A 23851-nucleotide genomic window follows, 5' to 3' on the forward strand; every position below is an offset into this window, starting at 1 on the left:
GTTTATAAAACAATTTTCTAAATAATAAAATAATTGTGCATGTAGTGTATTGAAAAATATAACTAAACTTCAATGGTTATTTGCTCTGCTGTTTCTCGTTACTTACTATAATATATTTTAATAGCAAAACCTACCTAGATTGATTTTTAAAGACTCCAGTGTCATAATATTCAGATTTTGTAACTGAAAATTAAAACTTTGTAGAGTACAGGTGGGTGAACTTCTATCTGAAACTGAAGTAGCAGGAAATTACACGAGAGAAGGGTTAAAATACCCTTTATTAAATCTTTTGAAAATTTACAATGCGTCAACTCGACGCTAACAAACTTCGCCTCTGCTTGGGCGGTAACTGAAAATTACGTAATTAAACTAAAAATTTTAAGATATTAACAAACTATAGAACTCGACTACAGGACTCAATGAGGTCTTGTAACTTAAACCTCCTTCGAAGCTAGTGGCAGCAGATAAATGCAAGTAAGCCACTTGAACCAGCAATAAGCAAATGTACCTACGGTAGAGATGGTGGCTAGAGCCTAACTCTCCCTTTCTCCTACCGAAACTCGGCTTTTAACTGCTTCCTGCAAAGTAGAAAATTTGCATTCGCTCACGCGCGCTACAACATTTACCTATTCTGGCACTGATAATTATGAGAATGAAGGCCTATAGGAAAGTTTAAAATAAAACTTTAAATTATTAGTTAAAATAAATATAAATCCCTACAACTTTATATCCAAATTTTCTTTTAAGGCGTTTCATATTCTAATGACACCAAAAAAGGATTATCATTTTTTCGAACGTTGAAAAAAAAAGGAATTTCATTTTTCCAATAATAAACCAATTTAATCTAACTTTGCTAAAAATTGCTTATTTGCAGAAGCAACATAGCTTGCTTAACCACAATTGCCGTATCTCAGGTTCTATTCGATAAAATACAGTCTTGGTGTCATGAAACTGTGTATACGGATAAACAAAATTATTACAATAAATTCAAAAATCTCTCTTTCGGCATTTCTTCTATTTTTTTACATATGCTGCAATTAGTATAAATACAAATAACTTTAACAATAATTCTAGTGCATATATACAATTTAATAAGATACTGATATATATAGAATTAGTACTATTTTTACTGTTAGGCAATATAAATACCTACACGTTACCTATATCATAGATATACACAAGAGATAATTAGTTTATTCACAGACGCTGTCTTCAGGTTATCCTGGACCTATGAAACCCTGAAACCCTTGAGAAAAGACAGTATTCTATAGCTCCCCACCTAGCCAGACATTTCAAAGAACCCTCGTATAACAGTTTATTGCAAAGCTGCATAGTCTCTATTTGTTGGTGCTTCCCTCTGAGCAACAGTACAGTGCATCCCTGAATGTAGACATCAGTGGATCATACACATCAGTGGATCATACACATCAGTGGAAAGAAACATACGAATTACCACCATTCACCATTCTGCGAGCTGTCTAGCTGTAGAGGTGCCGTTATAAAAACTCACATAACCACCGTACTGTACAGTACAAGTTCGTCGTTAGTCCAAGATAACATGGTTACACCATCTCCTACAGGTACATTACAAAGGCATATGGTTGACTCAGTGAAAGTCTGAACCATCAAACCTATAATCGTGCAGGTACACTGCGAAAAAGAGAGGGCGGACAGTTTTATATCTCCTGTTCTACTGCGCCCTTTGATGAACTTGCATGTCTCACGTCTTAACCGCGCAACCTAGAATATGTATTAGGTTTATATATATCATTGTTTTAATATAAGTATTTTGACACAAAATCGTACTTTTTCTGAAATGACATGCCAATTTTTTTCACATTTCGATTTTACGACTCAAATTACGTCAAACCACCAAGTTTTGTAAAAATCGCGCAAGTAGTTTTTTGAACATTCGCTCTCAAAATTTTAGCTCCTCATTGTTAGTTGAACTTGATATATATTTATTAATATCTCTTTTTCTATTATACTTATTTGATTTCTTCTTCCAGCGTTATTCCTTTTTTATTATACTTATTTGGATTAGGACTGAATTACGAATTCTTCCAGAAGAATTCGTAATTCAGGCCTAATCCAGATATAATTCGCATATTTTTTAAGATTTATTTTTAAATTATGTATTTTTAAGTATTTTATATAAAGTTTTCGAAAATATTTTTTATTATAACCTACAAAATTTCTAATATCATCTTAACGTAGATGTATTTCTAAGCATACCTACAAAAAATTAATTCAATATTTCCTAAGATATACGTGAATTTACATATAGGCGCAATTTGAAATTTGGCATATTTATTTTGATAATAACGCCGAATGTGGTTTACGCGCTATGTTAAAATTATTTGAAAGAATGAACAGTAACTTTCTTCCGCTCGTTTACAGTAAAAAAAGGAAAGGGAAATAGTTGCTATAAATTAGAAAGTTCGCCAAATGAATTATTCTTGGCGCAAACTTAAAAAAAAATGCGCCAAAATGAATTGTTAAATTTCTCCGCAAAATGTCCGATTTTGTGCCAAAATACTAATATTATAACAATTCTATATATAAATCTAATACATATCCTAAGTCGTGCTTTCAAGACATGAAAAACGCAATTCGATTTCAATTGAATTTCGTCAATCGGTCCAGTAGAACGGGAGATGCAGAACTGTAACTTTTTTTCCCCGCAACGTACATTTTGTATTTAATACTGATTTTTTTCTGTGTAAACTAGACTTCGAATTTAGAGCTATAATTCAAGTTATTTTATGAAAATATAATTTATTTACAAATAGAGACATACAAATTTCAAAATGTCCACGGGAAAGTTATGTCACGTGCTTGAAAACTACAATAATTGAATTTGGCTGTTAAATGCAGCTAGATGAAGGTATGTATGAAGCGACACTATCAAAAACATCGCAGCTCGTATTAAGGTGAAGTGGACATAAAGTATCTTCGGGCCCCTCTTACATATGGTGTCGTATTATAAGGTATTTCTCCCGCCTTCCTAGCGTGCCTTCGTGGTGTAGTGGTTCTGCACGCTGGGCCGGTATTCCAGAGGTCCGTGGTTCGATTCCCGGTGAAGGCGATTGCTCATTTTTTCATCTTGTCTGCTTCCAAAACACATTTAATGTCTCTACAGTATCACCAAGGAAGTATGAGTTTCTTTGAGCATGAATTTATCCTATCAGAAGAGCATCACTTTTCAGATTTCTCATCCTATGATTCTGCTGTTTTTATTTTCAGCATGGCTCTATGGGATCAATGCTTTCCAGCATTTTGAGATAACAGTTACATAAATACACATTCTACCAATGCTGCCAGGAAATTCCGAATTACTGGAGAAAGTGTTTGTGCTTCGATAAGATGTTATCTTGAAGATGATAAGGCATTATTTTTTACATTTCAAACATAATTACCCTATAATAATTTTGCACGAATGTTTTTAACATAAGAGTGTTCTTTACCTACTATTAATATTTCAAATGCTAGGCATGCTTTGGATATTTGACTGGTTGCTTTCCCTATTTACAAACACAAAAGTAAGCTTGTATGTTAAATAGATATTTATTTAATACACAATTTTCTAGCCTAGTAGTACTCACAACTCCCCAGTGTAATAAACGACATAAATATCTCACTTAATGTATGAATAATAATTTTGTACAATGGCCAAGTTTACAGATTTTTGTAATTATTAGTAAGCTTGTAAGATTCATTTTTTTTTTATTTAAGAATTACGCAAAAAATTCAAAGGAATCGAAACGAATGTAAATTAATGTCTTATTTCTAGATTACAATATACTGCTGTCACATATCTGCAAATTTCTCAGTACATTTGCAAATGATATAAGAGATATTGTGCTTGGTATTGTTTCTTCTCTTCTAACCTTAGTCTCTCATTCATTAAATAAATATTTCAGAAAATTAAACTGCAAATAGTTTAGTATACAGTCTTTATTTTTCAGGTTTCTGAATTCTTACTCTAGTCAATGGAACTTAAGCATTACGTACTCACATTTAAACCTCCTTTTAGTTCATTTGATGTTTTATCTTTAACTTTCAAAATCATACTTCATAGTAAAACTGTTGTTTGATCAATTTAAAAGATCTTCTGAAAAATAATGAAATGGAAGGGAAACTGAAACTTTGCTTTTTAAAATAAATGGAAAGAGTTATCTTAAAACCCTTCATTTCTTTACATATGAAAATTACTTTAATTGCTGAGGTACATAATTGTTCAGTAAGTAACCTGCTTATATAGGACTATTTTTAAGTAGTCTGTGAAATGATTCTTTAAAATACCCCATCTCCTATTAGAACAAGCCATCTCCTAAGGTTCTACAGCCTACATTTTGGAAAGGGATATTTTTGATTTAATAAAGGGGGCGTAAAAGAATAAGTATATTAAAGTATTTTGCAGAAAATTTTCAGGTCTTTTGAAAAGTTTCAACTCATCATAAGAAATTCAAATAATGCATCTGCCATTGGACACCTAGTCCAAAATATCAACAATGATTTTGCTTTTATATTATATAGTTTATGCAGTTGACTTGATTTCTAAACTCATATGACTTGCCTTTGATCTATTCAAACTTATCACAAACACTTATCACATTGTCGAAAATACATGTATAAAATATTTACAGCAAAATATTAGTTGCGTATAAAAGAAACCAACTAATTCAAAACTGCATTGCTCAAGCTTGAACGTTATCTTGAAGTACTAAAACTTTAAAAGATGAGTGGATAATAAAGTACAGTATTACACTTTCCATGCTCCAATCGATCAAAGTCTTCTCGAGATACTTCCTGAAATAATGTAAAAAAATTGCTGATATTCTTTACAAGTTTACAACTGGCTCTTAAAAGCGTCAAAACACGCTTAAGTTTAAAACGGTTTAAATAAGAAAATCGTAATCTCGCTTAATCTTAATCTCCATAGGTGCAATAAATTTGCAATGGTCGATCTACATCTCAAGCAGAAATCAAAAGGCATTACGAGCTTCAGAAATAATCGAGCACTGAGAAGCAAGACTGGAAAACTTTCGAGTACATACTGCTTAAGCCAGTTCTTCTAAACGACATGAGCAACGGAAAGCAAGACTGGAAAGTTTTCGAGTAAGGAAAAACTAAAAAATATTATGAATTCAAGAACACGGTAATAGCTAGTTATATATGAAATTGAAATACGCTTTGTACTGATTTTGCGTTGCTAAGCTTCTAGCATAATACCCAGTAAGAAATGTAAAGAAACCTCTCGCGTAAAATATCCTCGTATGAAAATACATTCGCCGAAAATGTTTTTTTTTTTTTTTTTTTTTTTTTTTTTTTTTTTTTAAGTTGAGTAACGAAAGTGTGTTGTTCGATCAAAAATAATCTTTAAATCCTTCATTGCAACCTCCAACAACTGAGAGAATCATTTCATGCATACTTTACATGGGAAAATGGTAGCAACATTCAGAGAATGATATCGGATGCGTTTCTATTTGAACCAAATTCGATGAATGACATGTATATTTAACAAACAATTATCTTGCTGAAATGCAAGCCAATGTCCGCATTCAAATAAAATCTGAATAACTGCACTAAAAGCATTTACGACATACGTATTTTTTGGAATTAACTATCTATTTTAAATAGGATTTCCATCATTTTTCCTGTAAAAACAAAATCCATAAATTACTTAAATGCAAGTGATTATTTACGAGTGACTCTTTCACAAAGGAAGTCTCACACTAGAAGTATTATTCTGAATACCCAACTATAGCATTGTCAATAAAAACTTATAGATTACTTAGTATGTATATATAAATGTATGTATTTATTTAATTTTCAGTAAGTGGATTATCTTTCAGTAAATCTAACTTCCTAAGTGAAAATTCGGAACACATTTTTCTAGGGTGTGTGAGACCTTATTTTCAGATTCAATGGGATGTTGCTTCCGAAAAGTATTAAAACCACCGCATTAAATTATATTTGCAAATTAAAAGGCTGCATTTGCAAAAAACGAATATCATGAATATTACGATCGAGTGGAAGTTCAGTCATTTTTAATTTCTTTCTGTAATAAATATGATTATTTAATTGCAAGTGCCTTTCTATTATTCAGCTGAAAATCCAGCCTACATTTAAGGAGCAGTAAATTTACTCGATACTGTCCATTGTAAAAAGACAGAACACTGAAAATTATCTGCAAGCTACTTGGAATAGCCAAGTTTCTAATGCGGAGTAAGAAGCGCTGTCGTTGTTCGAAGTATAACGAGAAGTCTTGTGTTGAATTGCGTCTAATGATACGTTGCGTGACATAATTCTATACAGTGATCTATCAATTGGCTGGCTTAGGATTAAGTTTCTGTCTTGAATTGGCTTAGAGATAAGAAGAAAGGCAATTAACCATGAAGAAAAGAGATTTTTTCCTGCTTATTCCCTTTCGAAAGAAAGATAGAAAAGAGATAGGAGGAAATTTCTTACCCAATTAAGCTTTGCAATTGCGTTGCATATTTTTGCTTTTTCCACTGACCAATTAATAACTAATTTTTTAAGTTCACCAGCTTTTTTAATTAAGATAGCATGAAATCTTGCAGGAAAATTAAAAACATTCGTTTCGGGAAATTAAAGCAAAAAATCAAATTAAGTAAAATGAAAAACTGTTAGCTTGGTGACATTAAAGTCAAAAGTAGCGTATCTCAGTACTTCCTCAGTTATGGAAATAATAAACAGAGTGTTCATATTTTGCTGCGCTAGACCAAACAATATGTATAAAAGCTCTTTAAGAAGCACTCAGACGCATTTTTTAAAAATGAATTTTGAACACTGGGCTTGAAATTAAGACCTAATTTTAAACACAACTCCTATTGGGTTTTATCTTTTCGTTATATTTTGACAAACTATATGTTCCAATTAAACCGCAGATAATAATTCAACAAAATTTACACCACAATAAATTTTACAATTACACGTTTCGTTCAGAATTTATTCATAATTTTTTAACTTAACTAACCAGGTACTTTACTAATTATTGTTAGTTAAGATTACAGAGATATTTGGTTAACTACTAGCAGGAATAAGAAAATTCAACAATGCCCTCACAGGAATTCAAACTGTGGATTTCCCAGTTGTTAGCTAGATGTGATAACAGTTACACTACCACGGCACGCACGGGAGAAAGCTATAATTCCTTTAAAATATTTAAAGTATTTAAAGTAGAGCTTAAGAATTTTCAAGTACACATAATCTAAGCAAGTGGCTGAAATTTAAACTCATGCTTTGCTGAGAATCTTCATAATAGTCTAATGGGTTTAATTTTGTAAATCACACTTGAAGTATGTAATTTATGCATTTCGGAAAACATTTTTTTCAGAATAACTTTTTCCGAAGCTCGGGTATTTTTTAATTAAAAAAATAGAAAAAATTCATTTTTGCATACATCGACAGTAATGTTGTTTTTAAATACATTTTGTATAAAATAAAATTCAGAGTTTCTCTTTGATTTTTTTTAATAAACTGTATTAGAAATAAAATACCTAAGTTATCACAAATAGTTAAATACTAACATTTACTGTGATTATCATTCAAGAATGAAGTTTAAAAATAGCAAGATGGTAATATTACCAATGTAGTTTAAATGCATGAATGCTTACAAAAACACTCAATTATTAAAAAACATGAAACTACATAATATTTCATAATAAACGTAAGTTTCAAAATTCAGAAATACTCTTCTGGAATATTGACACCATGAGAGGTAATGCAGTATCAGCGAAGTAAAATACGAACTCTCTGTGAATCAAATTTCTTCAGAGAATGGCAAATTTTCATCCAGGATTTACTGAAATTTTTCATAATTTATTGAAATATTTGAGGATTCAATTTTTGATTATGTGTTTAATTTAAGGAAACTTTTTTAGCGAAAAGCAAATTTAAATTTAGATAATCCAACCATGGAGGAAGATAGTTGAAAAATACACATTTTTACAGACCAGTATTCTTTCATATAATAAACACAGATCATTTTATTACCACTCACCAACCTATATGCATAAGTAACGGAGGTAATGTTTTCGGTCCAAAAATCCGATAATTAGTTAATAATGAATAAGGACGAATTAGGTGTGAAGGCAAGCTCTCACATATTTACTCTGCATTCATCTCTACTGTGGCAACGGACGTTAGTTAAAAAGACTATAAAATGACCGGTTTCGAAGTTTCTCTCTCTTCTCTTTGCACGCGTAAATGAATGCTGCAAACCACGTCTGGTGAGTTTTTGCCCACGCCGATTCGGTGATACAATTTTCTTGAGCAAACCCCGTGCTTCTTCATCTAATAGCTTATTTTTATATCTGTGGGTGAGATCGACCAAGCAAAGAATTTTGTTAAAAGGTAGCTGGACATTTTTCGTTCCTGCTAAGTTCTATAGTGCTGATATCGAAATTTAATTAATCACTTTTACGGTGTTTCAAGATTTTACTTCCTTCGATGTTTTGTTCTTCTATGACGAACTCGCGAACGTCATTATATGACTGGTGTTATCTAGGTTTTATGAGACCAAATACATGCCTAAATTTTCAATGCAACATTGATGTTAAGAATAAATACGCGTTCCACAAGTAAAGATATGACATGCTCTTTTTTTTGGTACTATAGACGGGTAAGTCGATATTTATTTTTTATCCAGTTTTAGACTATTAAAACACACTAAAATTAAATCTAAATATTCTCTTCCTTCTGGACTATTACGACAGCAGCGCAGAAAAATAAATAAAATAGCTATCTCTATACAATTCACTATCAGTTTGGTACCGTCTCTGAAATTTCATTAACATTTGCTGCCATGACTCAAATTTTACATTACGGTCTCTATGACACATTTTCACTGCTTTTAGAGTGATAGTCTGTATGTGTGTAACGATATTTTCGTCTACGATAACTTATATGAAACTTCCAAGCTTTTTATTTCCCGTATAAGCTTTCTACATTCATATAAAGAGTTAGTTAGATTTTGGATAGAAGTAGACAATCGGAAGTGGCACTTCAGAGGACACCCATAAGTCTTTAATGAACAACCAGAAGGTGTACTTTACTTGAAGCTCATGGCAGCTTTTAATGAACTTCTTCGTCGCCCGTAACGCGTCTAGTGCGTTCAAGTGGAACTTCTGCAGGGCGGCCGTAACGCGCTTCAAGCGTTCTTCTACACTTTAAAACTGTTAAACGTTTAAAACGCTTTCTAAATGTTTACTTGTTTGAGTTTTTATTTTTGCTTGTTCTAATACCTCCTAGAAAGCAGTACTAATCAGGCATTCTATTTCTAATTAAGTTCCCCCCCCCCGGGTTTTATAAATATTCGCGCCATTTTACACAAAATACAAGACAGTGAGAGATCTTCAAAGTCTACTCAGCAGAAAAAGAGGAAAATGAGGTTGTTAATTGGAAAGACAAGAAGGATATACGTTTGATGAGTACAGTCCGTAATAACTCTATTATTGATATTGAAACACGGAAAAGAACTGTAAACCAATAACTGTAAAAGATTACAACAAAATGGGAGGAGTGGACCGCCTGGATCAGATCTTATCAAATTAATCCTGCTTGTTAGAAAAAAGCAGAGATATTATTACTTTTCCATTATGCTTTATTTCCTTATAATTTTACTTAATATTCATTGACATTCATCCACTACGAAAGTTATGTATGGAAAGTTACGTATGTACAGAGAAAACTACATTACACGCTGCAAAAAACAAAGGGCCGCTGGGGAGAAATTTTCGCGGACGGGCGAGGACAGAGAAAGGGTTAATAAACTCTATATTAAAATATAATGAAAATTTTTTCAATTTTAGTATTCGAGACTTCCATGAATAGAACGACATGTTTGATTTTGGCAAAAATTAATGAGCAGAGAATAATACTTTACTTGAAACTCTGAACAGACTTTTATAAAAAAATATATATATTTTGGGATATTCCAATTCATCTCGGATTTGGTATTTAAAATAGGAATGTGATTAGAGCAACATTGATAATCATTAAATGTAACCAGAATAAGCTCATTATGAACACGAGCTCTCATTATGAATCACGTTCTGAATCTCGTTATGAATCCGAAACACTATATGATCAGATAATCGATGTGATATTTTTAAATCAAAGCTTGGTACCGGATTTGTACATGAGAACATATATTTTATGTTGATAATTCAAGCTATTAATCAATATAACATATAGCTATTGCTGTCCATTGCATGAGAGAATAGAATAATAGAAATTAGCAGTGTTTATAATTAACAATGAGCTTACAAGTTTTATAAGAAAAATTAGATTTTATTTACAAATGACCAAATGGAAGTAATAGCCTATTCAAAGCTTGTGGATATTCAGCCAATTCCCTACATTTTAATACGGAATTGTTGGGAGATCAAGTGCTTCGTGACAACTTTGGGCGGGAGGTCACATCAAATGTTTTGGCAGTGTGCTGTTATCGGGACCGCTAAAAATTGATGATCTGGCAAAAAATTTGAAACATAAAAATAATCGCCAAAGTATTTACCATACTGTAAAGTTGAAGAAAAACCCCAAAGGAGAAGAATATCACAACAGATATTCGTAAAATTAGAAATGCTTAAATGTAAATTAAATATGTTGCCAACGAAATAAAAAAAGGTTAGTGAAAGCGGATGTATGCAACTACGGATATCCTTTAAAATGTTTGAAAACATTTACTTTTAAGACATTTACATTAGGACTTTACTGCCGCAACATAAGCTCAATTGAATAAGAATCTAACTGGTTACAGTCTGTACCGCGTTGAAGTTTATTTCGGCCACCCAACCAGGATAGTGGTTAGCGATGCTGACTGCTGTGCCGAAGTACCTGGGTTCGAATCCCGGATAAGGCAGGGTTGTTTGTAAATGTATAGCGTATTTGCGGCATGGGAGCACTCTATATATACGGCGAGCCGAATATCCTCCCATGAAATTGGTGGTTGGGGAACAGGTGTGGTTCCCCCAAGCTGCCCTCCAATTGGGAACACAACTGAGCAAAGTCTTATTGTCACCTATATGGTGCTCAAGGTACCATACAGGCGTTGTAACTCAACGACAGGCGCAGTCATGCACTCCTTGCCAGGATGAATTTCGAGGGCTTGTACTGATGTTACTCATCAGGACAAGACAATTGAGCTCAGTCAAAATAAAAACGATAGTTTATTTCGCCTTTTCGCACTGCTCCATAACCTTTCAATAGTTTTTCTAGAACAACCAGTATAGGAACTGATAAAATTATGTTTGTTTTTAAAGCAGAAATGTTCAAATTCGGCTTCTTTTTCTTCTTAAATGTTATAACCCTTTCCTGTAGTTTGAGTTTATTAAGGGGTATCAGAAACCCTTATAACGACAATGTTAAATTGGCCATTTTCGATGTACCTTTTCTCAAATTCTGCTGTAGGTACAAGCTTGAATTTTTTTCTGTAGTTAAAGTATACCTATCTGATTATACTGAAATGAGCTTTTGAAGCATTTTGAATTTTAGAGTAAATTACAGAATATTTTGTTAGGCTTAGTAAAATTTAGCACTTTTCTCACACAAAAAAAAAATTTTTTTTTAAATTTTTTCTAAGTTTATTACAAAAAGCTCATTTCATTAAATATTAGGGAACCTAATAAATAAGCCATAAAAAGTTTAGATACCTGTGAACAGTAGTTCCTGAGAAAAGGTACATCGAGTATAAAAAAATCACGTTTGGAGAAAAACGCGTTTTTTTGTAAAAATCCTCATTGATCAAAACAGTAGATGACAAATTAAAACTAGATTTTTTTACAGTTCTAATTTTCATAGAGATTAAAGAATAGTATTTTTAGAAAGATAAAAGTGTAGAGAATTTGAAAATGCAAAAATCCGAAATCACAATTTTTTGAAGATTTTGGAGTTTCAACACCCCTTAAAGTGCCGTTAGTAACTGATCTTTACTTAATATGTTTCACAAAACAATAATCACTTAACACATGGACTGTATTCCTTCACTTTTATTTGATTACACTAATTATAAATAAGATGTCAGCGATGCGAAATAATTGATACAAAATAAGCGAACCATTCTACATGGCTGTCACAAACACAATTCTATCAATCAATTATCTTGTTGCCACACATAAAGTTCAAAACTAAAGGAAGAAAAACAAAAGAAATTTATGCTGTTTGCAACAATAAAATGAAGCAAACGATACTCACATAAACAATAACCTTAAGCAAAAGACGAGCGGTTAAGTTTGGAAGAGCGGTTAGGCACAGCAACTAAAAAACATTCTTTTAATTTTTCAACAAATTCCGCAGCATATCCACTTGGGCGGAAGGATGCAATCATCGTCGGTTTTCCGATGCGAAAACACTTTCAACTTCAACAATGTTATTACCTATCACTATATAATGCTCCTAACTACTTCGTCTACGCTGAACGTAGACGAACCTATTGAACTGTGTAGCTCCTTATCGCTGAGTTCAAGTGTGTAACTAGAAAGTCCAGAGAATGATTAAAATACTCTTTTATTACTCAAAGAAATAATAATAAGAGTTGGCCCTTCACAGGCTTACAGGAAAGTCTCCATTCGGGCTTTAAATCAAGATAAGAACTAAACTGAGCTGAAGCTAGACACAATTATCTAAGGTAGTTGGCCCTTAATTAAATTACCCGGCGATTACCAACAGGCACGTAAAATAGGGCCGCTTATAGATGGCTTAATAACGAAATAGCCTGAAGGTAAACACGCGCCACTAAGGACTCCTAAGCTCTCCTAATGAAGTAAGCTGAATCTTCTTTAAATATTCAGTCTACCTCATTTACATGCAACTAGATACTAAAATCTCATTCTGGTAGGGAGTTGTAAGTGTGAAAGAAGAACTTACATTCTAAATCTCGCAGAGTGGGATTTGGAGGGTGACAGCAGTTTTCGCTCCATTTCGTGTCAAACAACGCAAATTTACTGTCTTGGTAGTAGAACATGTTTCCCACTTGCAATAATAACCTTGGGGAAGGGAGTAAATTGAAGGAGCAGGACGACCCCCTGTCTTGCCATTGTCCGCCCAGACTGACCAAACAAGTTTGCTAAGCCAAAGAACGTTCTTTGGCTAAGCGTCATTTCAAGCGAGGACAGTCGTAATAATGGATACAGCTCCTTTGCCAAAAGTAAGTTCGCTTTTAAAATATATATACAATTATTTCTTAATATAAATATCTTAATTATTATAAATTATAGTTAGATTTATGTGTCAAAATTTAAGTATGTAATAAAAAGTAGTTTTAGTTTCCTCTTTTTTTTTAGGTGTCTGTAAATTTGCTTTAAGAGTGTAATGCTGTAACGTAGTTTTATTTATTATGTATTGCTAACACAATGAAAGCTGTACGTATGGATGGTACTTTTTGTAAATAATTCTTAACATTATTTTTATTTTTGAACAATTTACGCAAAGCTATCGAATTTAATTATTTAAATTTAGTTTTGCATGCATTCCTATTTCAAATAGGAAGAACAGCGGTGGAAAAAAAATGCATACTAAAGTTTTGATTTCTTTTATAACACAAGTGTGTAAATTATTTGGTAGTATTGGAAGAAATAAAAACCGTATACTTTACTGAATTTCCTATTGAAGTCATATCGTTTTCAGCTTCTAGTAGTTTTTAATAGATTTTTAACTTTCATTTTTTTATAAATTCTGCTTATAGTTTGTGACAATAAAATTCACTTACTGTTACAAAGCTGAATTTTTCCAAAATATAAATACTAGCACTACCTGGGTCATATCAGCATTCTAAAACTTATATTTTTGCAAATATGTTGTTATTCTCGAGAGTGTAGGTGTAGCTAAGGCCTATTGAACATTCAAAAGTCCGGGAGGCCAATAAAGCTGCTAAGACGGCTTTCCGTTTACGATTTAAAAAAAATCTTGCATTCTTTAAAAAAGACTGAAAGCTTCAGATTTTAAATTACGTCCAAAGGGGCGTTTTTTTAACATTTTGTGTGTTACCTTTATTTATTAAATATCATGTTCTTCGCACTTAAATAAAAACATTAATTAAACCATAAAAACATTCAAAATTAAACCATAAAAACATTCAACAGCAATATCGCAAAATAATTTTAAAATGAACATATCTTTAGAATTCCCAATACAGAGTCTCGCGAGCTGGATATATATATATATATATATTTTTTTTTTCCTCGTACAGTATTGCCATTGCTCGCTTTGAAATCGTTTACTTTGTTAATCAAAAATTCGTTGACGTATTACAAAATATTAAATAATAAAGCAAATAATAAAACCAATTTCAAATTCAAATTAGGGCTTCCACATGCCCATATTCTATGGAAGATTACCTTATTCAAATTTTGTTGGCTCTAGGTACCGTTGTTTTATTACAATGCGAGAAACATACATACATTCCTGCAGATTCTTCATTATTTAATTTCTTTAAATATAATGTTTGGTGGCAGCAATTTGAAATGAAACATATCGGGAATCGATGCAAAATGCCAAAACGAAATTAACAGTCCTTCTGGGAGAATTGCCCTTTTGGACTAAAAAAAATAGTAAGTTTTGATTTTCTGATGACAAACTGAAAACTATTGTATTATTAAATATTCCAGGTAATTCATGCAGATAACTATTTAATGAGAATTCATTTTCAGTCAAAGACCAAGCATAAAATTTTAATACCTTGTCCATTTACGTAGGTTCTATATTCCTAATACTTGTGCCACAGCAAATTGTCAAACTTATTTGCCTCTTATCTTTTTTTTAAACTGTAGCACAATAAAATATTTTTTTTTTCAGGAGGGATTACATGATAGTTCAAAATTATCAGATTTTTATAACTGCAAGAAATTTCCGAAGATGCTGTTAATGTCCTAAAAGGTAATTTTATTTTCTACTCTGTTTTAAATTAAAAACTATACCTAGTCCGGATTTTTGAAAATTCCAGATATTCAGTTGACTTATGCTATATACATGTATTTATTTTATGCTAAATATGTATTTACTGACAAATATACGTATATGCCAATATATAATATGTACACCAAATGTTTATTTCTTTTAATGCGAATAAGAAAATTAAAAAAACAGTATTTATTTTTAAAAAATGTAAGGCATGTTTTTTTCAAACTTAATTAAATAGTAAAATTCGTACATGTCTAAACATTTTTATTTCAACTGTAACAAAACGACTTTTTTATATGTAAGCCATAAAACCTAAATGTTTGATGCATTTTTATTTTATAATATGAAAATTAAGCAATATTGCCTTATATTTGTGGCAGCGCCTATCATATTTAAAAAATTAACTTATTTTATTAACAGATAATAAAATGCACAATTAAAAAACAGCTTCTCCTCCCTTCTATTGCGGGAGAAAACCTAATTCGACGGGTTATTTTTATTTATTTATTTCCCCCTAAGAAAACTTGTCAGGCATACTTTCAAAATTGTCGAAATATATACTAATTTAAACATGATAATTCTAAAATGATTCATAGATTAATTCATATACATCAACTCAATAGTTAGAAAGTTAAACTAATGACATTTACTTATTACTTTTCAAGATTATTGCCTTTTCATTTCAATTAGTTATTATATCTTCTCCTAGTGATATTAAAATGAGTGAGAGGATCTGATGAAGTAATGTTCAAAATTATATAATTGTTTACATTAGCAAAAGCTATTGTTGTATCAAACAAGTCTTATAAACCTTTTCTTATGCACAGTCCTTTAAAGTAGGAAAGAAATGTAAGTAATCTGATTTTAATAAACTCATATGAATTCATTTTCTGGTTTAGATAGGATTTAAAGACCCAGGTAACACAGCTTGTTTACATTTTCAATAACTAAGTTATGTGAACACTGTTAGAGGCGTAGCCAGAGTTCTTGCTGCCTTGCTCAGTACACAATAAAAAGTCTATAAAATGTCAAAATGATATATATAAAAACAAAATATCTGGGTTTATTTTTGAAATAAAACATTAATTCTAATATCGTAAAGTACTATTTTGTTTGTTTTCCTTATACACAAAATCATTAATAGTATTCTAAAAGTTTGATTTACTACTCTATCAGCTGATTTGTAGACAGTATGGTACAATTTCTCAGTCTTTAGGTGTTTTTTAATCCATTTGTACTTTGCAAAATTCTTCTCGCAACAGTCATGAAAAAAATTTACAGATGTATATCAGTATTTGGAACTGCATTCTGAACTGCAGAAGTTCAAAGTTACCATCCTTTCACCTGCCTTCGAAAACACTACCGCAAAGAATCCCGTAAATGTAAACGCTGCAAAAGCACAAAGCTGATAGAATTCTCTTGCGGCCTTCTCGCTTTCTTTCGCTGCTGTTCAAAATTTATTTGCATGTGTCATTTTTTTTCAATTTATTATTATTTTGTCTGATTTTCGTGCTATGTTTTCTAAAAGTGATTTTAAAGTGTTTGCAAAGAAAATTTACAAAACTGCATACTCGAGTACTTGTCTCGGCATGGAATTAAGCATAATGGTTGAGATACAGTCAAGGAAATATTAAATTGCGTTTAAAGAATGTTTCCTTCTAAGATAATATGTTGCCGAAAATTTTCTTAACGGAACAGTTTTTGGGACAATTTTGAGAAAATGGGGGAAGGCCAAATTGATTTCAGTAACTAATATTTACTTTATGTAAATTTTACTTACGTATGCTTAATATTATATTTCTTGCTGCTCATTCCGAGTCGTAGCTGGGTTTTCAGCGCCCAGGGAAAACTCAAGATTTCGCGCCCCCTACTGCTTGTCAAGGATGGAAAACATTTAATTCTAAAATGCCGTAACATCAGTTTCGCGCCCCTTGGATCCTGCGCCCGGGGACAGATGCCCCTTGCCCCCCTCTAGCTACGCCCCTGCGCTCATTTTAATTTATATGCCCTAAATACCATGTTTAACAGGCTGTTTACTTACAAATGCTTAATATCATGCTTTTTCTCCGAACATTAATGCACATTCCCTAAATATTACCCACCAGCGGCAAAGTCGCTGAGCACTGGTAGTTCGGTCCAGAGTTTGAATCGCATGAAGGAGCTGGCTGCATGGACTTTTTTGTGGTTTTCTCCATGTGTAACGTGTATACGAACCAGTTTGCCTTACAAAGACCTCCACGGAGGCATCCTTCCCATTAGGCAGATTTTTGATGGCATGTCAGCAACTAAAGGACAAATAAAGGCTTTGAAAAGCTGTCAGAATTTTATCGAACCTGTCGAAATTATGCTTGGCAGTAGATTGGTTCAAGCTCTGAATACAAAAACAGGTCAATTTGAAACCAAAATTGTAAAAGAAACATTTCAGTATGTTTCAGTCATAAAAACAATTGAAATGGTTTTGTCTAATAGCCATGTAAGAAATTATATCGAAAGTGAAACAATTTCTAATGATAGACATTTAAAAAACAGTTTTCATCTTTTTATGTCCCAAGAATTTTGAAATATGTGGAAACAAAACGCCCTGATCTTCTGGTACCAAGTATTGCTGATTTCAGTGGTAAAAATCTTTAAAAATTTAACTAGGATTATAAATGATAGAATTTAATTAGGATTATAAATGATAGAATACTTTAAAACTTTTCTTTGTTTACTTTTTAATTACCTAGAGTAAAGTAATTTTGCATCTATTACTCACATTGGTCTTTATTCTTAAATGGCTTATAGTTTTTTTCTTCTGGCTCGTAAAGGTAAGCTGTAAATGCATGTGCCTCTAGTGCCAAAGGCCTTTTTAATGATATTTTTGTAATCATTATGTAATAAACATGTGTATTTATATAGATATACATATATATATATAGATGACCTAAAAGCATTAGTTTTGCTCACAGAACTTTTGCTCAGCTAAAATTATTGGAAAGAAAGAGAGACAAAGGTTTTATTCATTATTAATGAGTAAATATTTGGCATAAGTCTATGCATAAAAAATAATTTCATATGCTTAGCTATAAAATTCTTTTCATAGGATAATATTTTTAGTTTGCAGTGTATGTATATGTAAATAAGCTATTGATACTATATGTAAGTGAGCTGAGCTGCATATCCTTTGAAATTTGCTACATATTCTATCTTGAAAGGTTCGTGTGTGATATTTATATAGTTTCAATTAATTATTACATTTCACATGCAATTTTTATCCAGTATATGTCTTTTATATATACTTTTATTTTTATTTTTGTAGGGTAAAGGCAAAGCAAGTATTTTAGCATCAAGCTGTTATTTGAAAAAAAAAAAAAAATCCAAATTCTGCACTTCTAATATTTGCTAAATGTAAGTATTGAGGAATTTTGATATGCTTTGCACTAACTTTCATTTTAAGAGGGCAGATTATATTAAAATGATCCATTTTACAACAGTGAATGTATTTGGCCTCATGTGGCTAAAATTCATCTTCTCAGGCTGCTTTCGACTATTGTACCCACAGATGATGCATGGTCATTTAGCTAATTTCTGTAGAATTGGAATTGCATTGATTTGAATGTCACCTACATACTAGCAAATATTTCGAGAGAATAAGATGGTTTGTAATATGTGTGATGCCTTTATATGATCTAAATCTAAAGCATGACACTAATCATATATATGCATGTATATACAGTGAACATAGATTTTTTTTTTTTTAACTTGTAAAGTGATGGAAAAATTGCTTCAAGGTGAAATTCAAAATATACACTTCCAGCCAGACTATAGCGATCATGAAATCAAGAACAAACATCTTTACAATAACAATAGTTTATTATGAACAACAATAGTTTATTATGAAAGGATGATACTTGTTTTCATAAGGAAAAGACAGACTAATTCTCCATATAGTTTGTTCTTTTTACATTTTTATGTACATTATTTATTACATTTTTCATTAAGAAGCAACGCACAAATAGACTATCCTATTCTATATTTGCATCAATATAATATTTACATATTCCTATATGTATTTATACTGCATTTTTACAGAAACTAAAAGCAAAAGACCTCTATGTGAATAAAATTACTAGGAATCACTTATTTTTGAAAGAAGAAAAATTTTCTGGCGATATTTTTTAATTGGAAAGATAAACTTTCTAGTATGGCTCATTGGTATTTGACTTGTCCTAATAGATAGGTAATGGATGTATTCTTAATAAAGAAATTTATTTTCAGGGAATAGAAGACATGGAATCTCTTGGACCAGCTCAGAATAAACAGCTCATTATAGTGTGTATTACAAGTTCATTCTGTATTAAAGCAGTAAATCACTTAATAGCATGCCCAAATCATGCCATGAAGGCATTTGACATTCTATTTAAAACTAATTTTGTATTTAGCGTTCAATATGCACATACATCAACAAATTTTTATAATTTTGTTGCAAGCCTTTTGTATAATGTCAGCACTCCTAGAGCTTGTGTGGACTCTTTAAATACATGTTTGAGTGTGAATTTATTGCATTTTGTACATGCATTACATTTCATGTTTTTAATGTCATTTTATTGTCATATTTTCCATTTTTATATATGTACATATATTTCCTAATAAAGAGTTTTTCATGCATTGCTTGTTTTCACTTATATTTAAAATACTTCGTTCATTGAAATTATTATAATTCTGCAGTTATGGTAATGATTCCTATTCGGATTTAATCAATAAATGAAATACATAATTTTCAGCAGAATTATGAAAAATGAATTTTTAGCTTACACATGTGAGCTATAATCCATATTATTTCACTTTAAAATTTACTTTATTTTTCCCAAATGAGACTTGGAATTGGCATATATAAAAATAAATTATAGTCTAAAAGTATATGTAAGCATTTATTCACCTGTAATGATTAATGTATAGGAATTTGTATGCATATAACTTCTCAAAAATAGAAAGCGTAACAAGCTAACTTAAGATTTTAGACTTTATTCATAATTTGGGGTAATAATTAATTTTAAGCTCTTCATAATTATGTAATAAGAAATAGAAACATTTCTTTTGCAATATTTTGTGCAATATATGAAGCTAAAAACAATAGCATGAGAGTATTTTATGGTTACTTATTTTCTGAATCTCATACATTGAAAATAAAGCTGAATAATTTCATGTAAGGGAAATTAAATTCGCATTTGTTTCTTACTTCAATGTATATTAAAATTTATTATTCGATTTTTTATGCATATTATACTCAAGTAGACAAACTACTAGTAACATCAATTCACAAATTGTATTAATATATTCACTTATAAGTAGCATTTTAAGAAGTTAAATCTATCAGATTATGATACAGGTTTACTGACACATATATATATGATCAGCTGTTCTAACACATTCAAATTTTCATTATAAAATTTGTCAAGAACTATTTTTAATAAATTACTTTTCCAACTAGTATGATTATTTAATGGAAAATTTAGCTTACAATTTACATGATTACGTGCCCAAATCTTGTGAATAAGCATAATTTGCTTTTTTAAATTAAAATATGTATACAAAATTTAGAATGTATATCACTATATATATATATATATATGATTCATCTAAAATGATTTTTTTAAATTTCTTTTATGAAACTAAGCATTTTTTGATTTCTCAAATTTTGAAAATATCTGAAATATTTATTCAAAGTTTTAAGTACCTGAAAAACCTTATTTTTTATTCAAAAACTAAGTTTTTCATTGCGAATATCTTGCTATTCCAGTTTTTATATATAAGTTGCATTGACGTTCTTATTTTTATTGCTTACTACACATAAAGGTAAAAGCCATGTTTCTGTAAAATAAAATATATTCTGTGAGTTCAAAGTAATTTCGCATCAGAAGTACTGTGAGGAAGTGATAGTGTTAAGTATTTCAGAATGTTAACTACACCGAATTTCTAATATTTTAATATGGATGTAATTATTTTATATGTATATTTCGTTAGATTTGGAAAGAAAAACTATATGTCTAAACAATGAAGATACAATTGTCTTTAAACTGTGTTTTTTTATTTCAGTGATGGTCTACTTTGATTCATAATTCAGTTTTTATATATAAGTTGCATTGACGTTCTTATTTTTATTGCTTACTACACATAAAGGCAAAAGCCATGTTTCTGTAAAATAAAATATATTCTGTGAGAAAGTGATAGTGTTAAGTATTTCAGAATGTTAACTACACCGAATTTCCAATATTTTAATATGGATGTAATTTTTTTATATGTATATTTCGTTAGATCTGGAAAGAAATCTCAACACCAATAAATGTTTAAGTAAGTATATAGGTAGCAAATCTAAAACAGATGTATATATCAGATAATTAAAATCACAATAGCATGTTAAAAAGTAGTGTAAAATATTCTTTTCAAGAGATAATATTAACCAGATATCTAAAACAATACATCAGCTATAAAGTTTACATAGCAAATACCAATTTTCAGTTTGCCTATAAAATAATTATATAAAAATCGCACCATCAAGGAGTGAGCAGACTATTATTATAACTCCTTGTAATGTGTGTGGTTTCACCCGAATATCGGGCGATATCTGACTATCGAAGAAGAGCGAACGAAAAAAGAGTCACTCCTGTTTTTGTGTGAAAAGGGACCGCTTTTTACTAGAGTGAAATATCGCTCCTTCGAGGTTGGTGCCATTTTGGCATTAGAGGGAGGTGGGATATCACTCCTTTAGAGTCAGATAGGACTCTTTCGAATTTAGAGTGGAAACCTTTTCCTCTATAGAGGAAAAGGTTTCCACTTTCCATTTAGAGTGGAAACCTTTTCCTCTATAGAGGAAAAGGTTTCCACTCTAAATTCGAAATTTTAAATTTGAAACCTTTTCCTCTATAGAGGAAAAGGTTTCAAATTTAAAAAATAACTGTTCTAAAATTAAAATAAACCGTACAACTCTTTTAACTGGTGGTCTAGACATTAATGTATGATCACAGAGTTCTTTTATACATCTGTTCTAATCAATAGCAGTGCAATGATTCACATCAGTTTGGTACTGACGAAATTCATTGGAAGTTAATTCAAAACACCATGCATAAATGAAACTAATTAACATTAAGAAACTGATTCTCGGTCCTTCAAACCAATTTTGAGAGCGTCATCCAATTTTTTTTTCAATCGGCTTCTCATATCTTGACATCTCCATTTTTGTGCATCCTTGGAATAGAAGCAAAGCCGCAGTTTATGGTTTTTCGTGTACTTTCATTGAGAAGAAATAATTCCTCGTTTCTGAAAAAATTGTATGAAAGATATTTCATCATCAACTGCGTCCCAAATTTTCATATCCACGGTAAATACAATAATTATAAAAACACAAGTGACCGTGACACCTTTAGAATGTATGTTCTCTTTGCCACTTTTGAAGGAGCATTCTTTTACTTTTTTTAAAAAAAGAGTATGTATTGTAACGATTTTAAAAATAAACATTGGCGACTGCATGTAAACCAATCTTTTGGCGAGTTGAGTTTAGCAAAGCATTTGGCCACTACTCTGTTCCCCGTAACAGAACAGTACCGATATTTTTACTTGATGCATTTGCTCTAAAAAATTAAACATTTACACCTGTAGACAAATGTCTCATTGTTTGCAATGTACTCTGTAACGTGAACACAATGGCGAAAACATATTTTGTCTTACATTTAAAACCCTCAGCTAAAATACTCTCAAACTCATTTACATTTCTGGTGAGGAAACGGAATGTTATAGGAAAGGAGTTTTGAATTTCGAATTTGGTTGATTATCTATTTCTTATTTTGTAAAACTTAAGTGAATGTTTTATTAACACAATGATTTCAAAGCGGGCAATGGTAACATTGCACGGAAAAAACCATTTTTATCTCCAGCACGGGAGATTGTCTATCGGAAATTCTGAAGATATGCTGTTTGAAGTATTTTGCAAAATTAATGTTGAATTGAGTTTTATGTGTTTTGAGTGCGAAGAACATGATATTTATTCAATGAAAATAACATACAAGACGTTTAAAAAACGTCCCTTTGGGCGTAATATAAAATCTTAAAGCTTTCAGATGCTTTTTTTCCTTTTCATTAAACAGCAATAAATTATTTTGCATTCAGTAATTTTTTCGTATATTTTATTTTTTTCGAAATGAAAAGGACTTATAACTAAATTAAAGTTTAACAATATTAAAGATAACAAAAATAAAGATGCATGGCGAAGCAGTATTAAAGTTACGTGGTATTAAAAACCTTGGCCTTTCAATTAAAAATAGTGCTTTTCTCCTCAAAATGCAAAATTCAGCCTTGGTTTACGTCAGTTTGAAAAAATATATTCTATGCATTTAAAATCACTCCTAGTCCATCTGCTTAATATATGTAGACGTTTTCTTTAAAGCTAGTGTCGACTCAAGATTCAATTTGTCCTTAACTGAAGTTTAACAATTATTTGGCTGTAACCAAACATGTAGCTTGATATAATTTTATACATAAAATGCCTTTAATATTTTATCAGGGAAAGTAGGGTTTTTTTTTTCATTTCCAAACGTGTTGCTATAAGCAAGTTTGGAAAACCAATTACAAAAGTTTCACAAATTACTGGAATACAAAATTCTCTGACCCATTTATACTTATCCACTGATTTTGAATAACATTGCAGGAATCTCACTCAATATATTTATTACTGATAAAAAGCAATATAATTGTCAAGTAACAGGGTATGAGAAAAATATAAATTAAAAAATATAAAAAACTCTTAGAGCTTTCAGATTTTACATTACGCCCAAAAAGGCGTTTTAACGTTTTGTGTGTTACTTTTATTTATTAAATATGATGTTCTTCGCACTTAAAATATAAAATTCAATTCAACAGCAATACTGCAAAATAATTTTTAAATGAGCAT

Source organism: Stegodyphus dumicola, chromosome 3 (genome assembly GCF_044657685.1).
Source record: "Stegodyphus dumicola isolate Sdum_Otavi_A_Nest chromosome 3, ASM4465768v1".
In the NCBI taxonomy this organism is placed as follows: Eukaryota; Metazoa; Arthropoda; class Arachnida; order Araneae; family Eresidae; genus Stegodyphus; species Stegodyphus dumicola.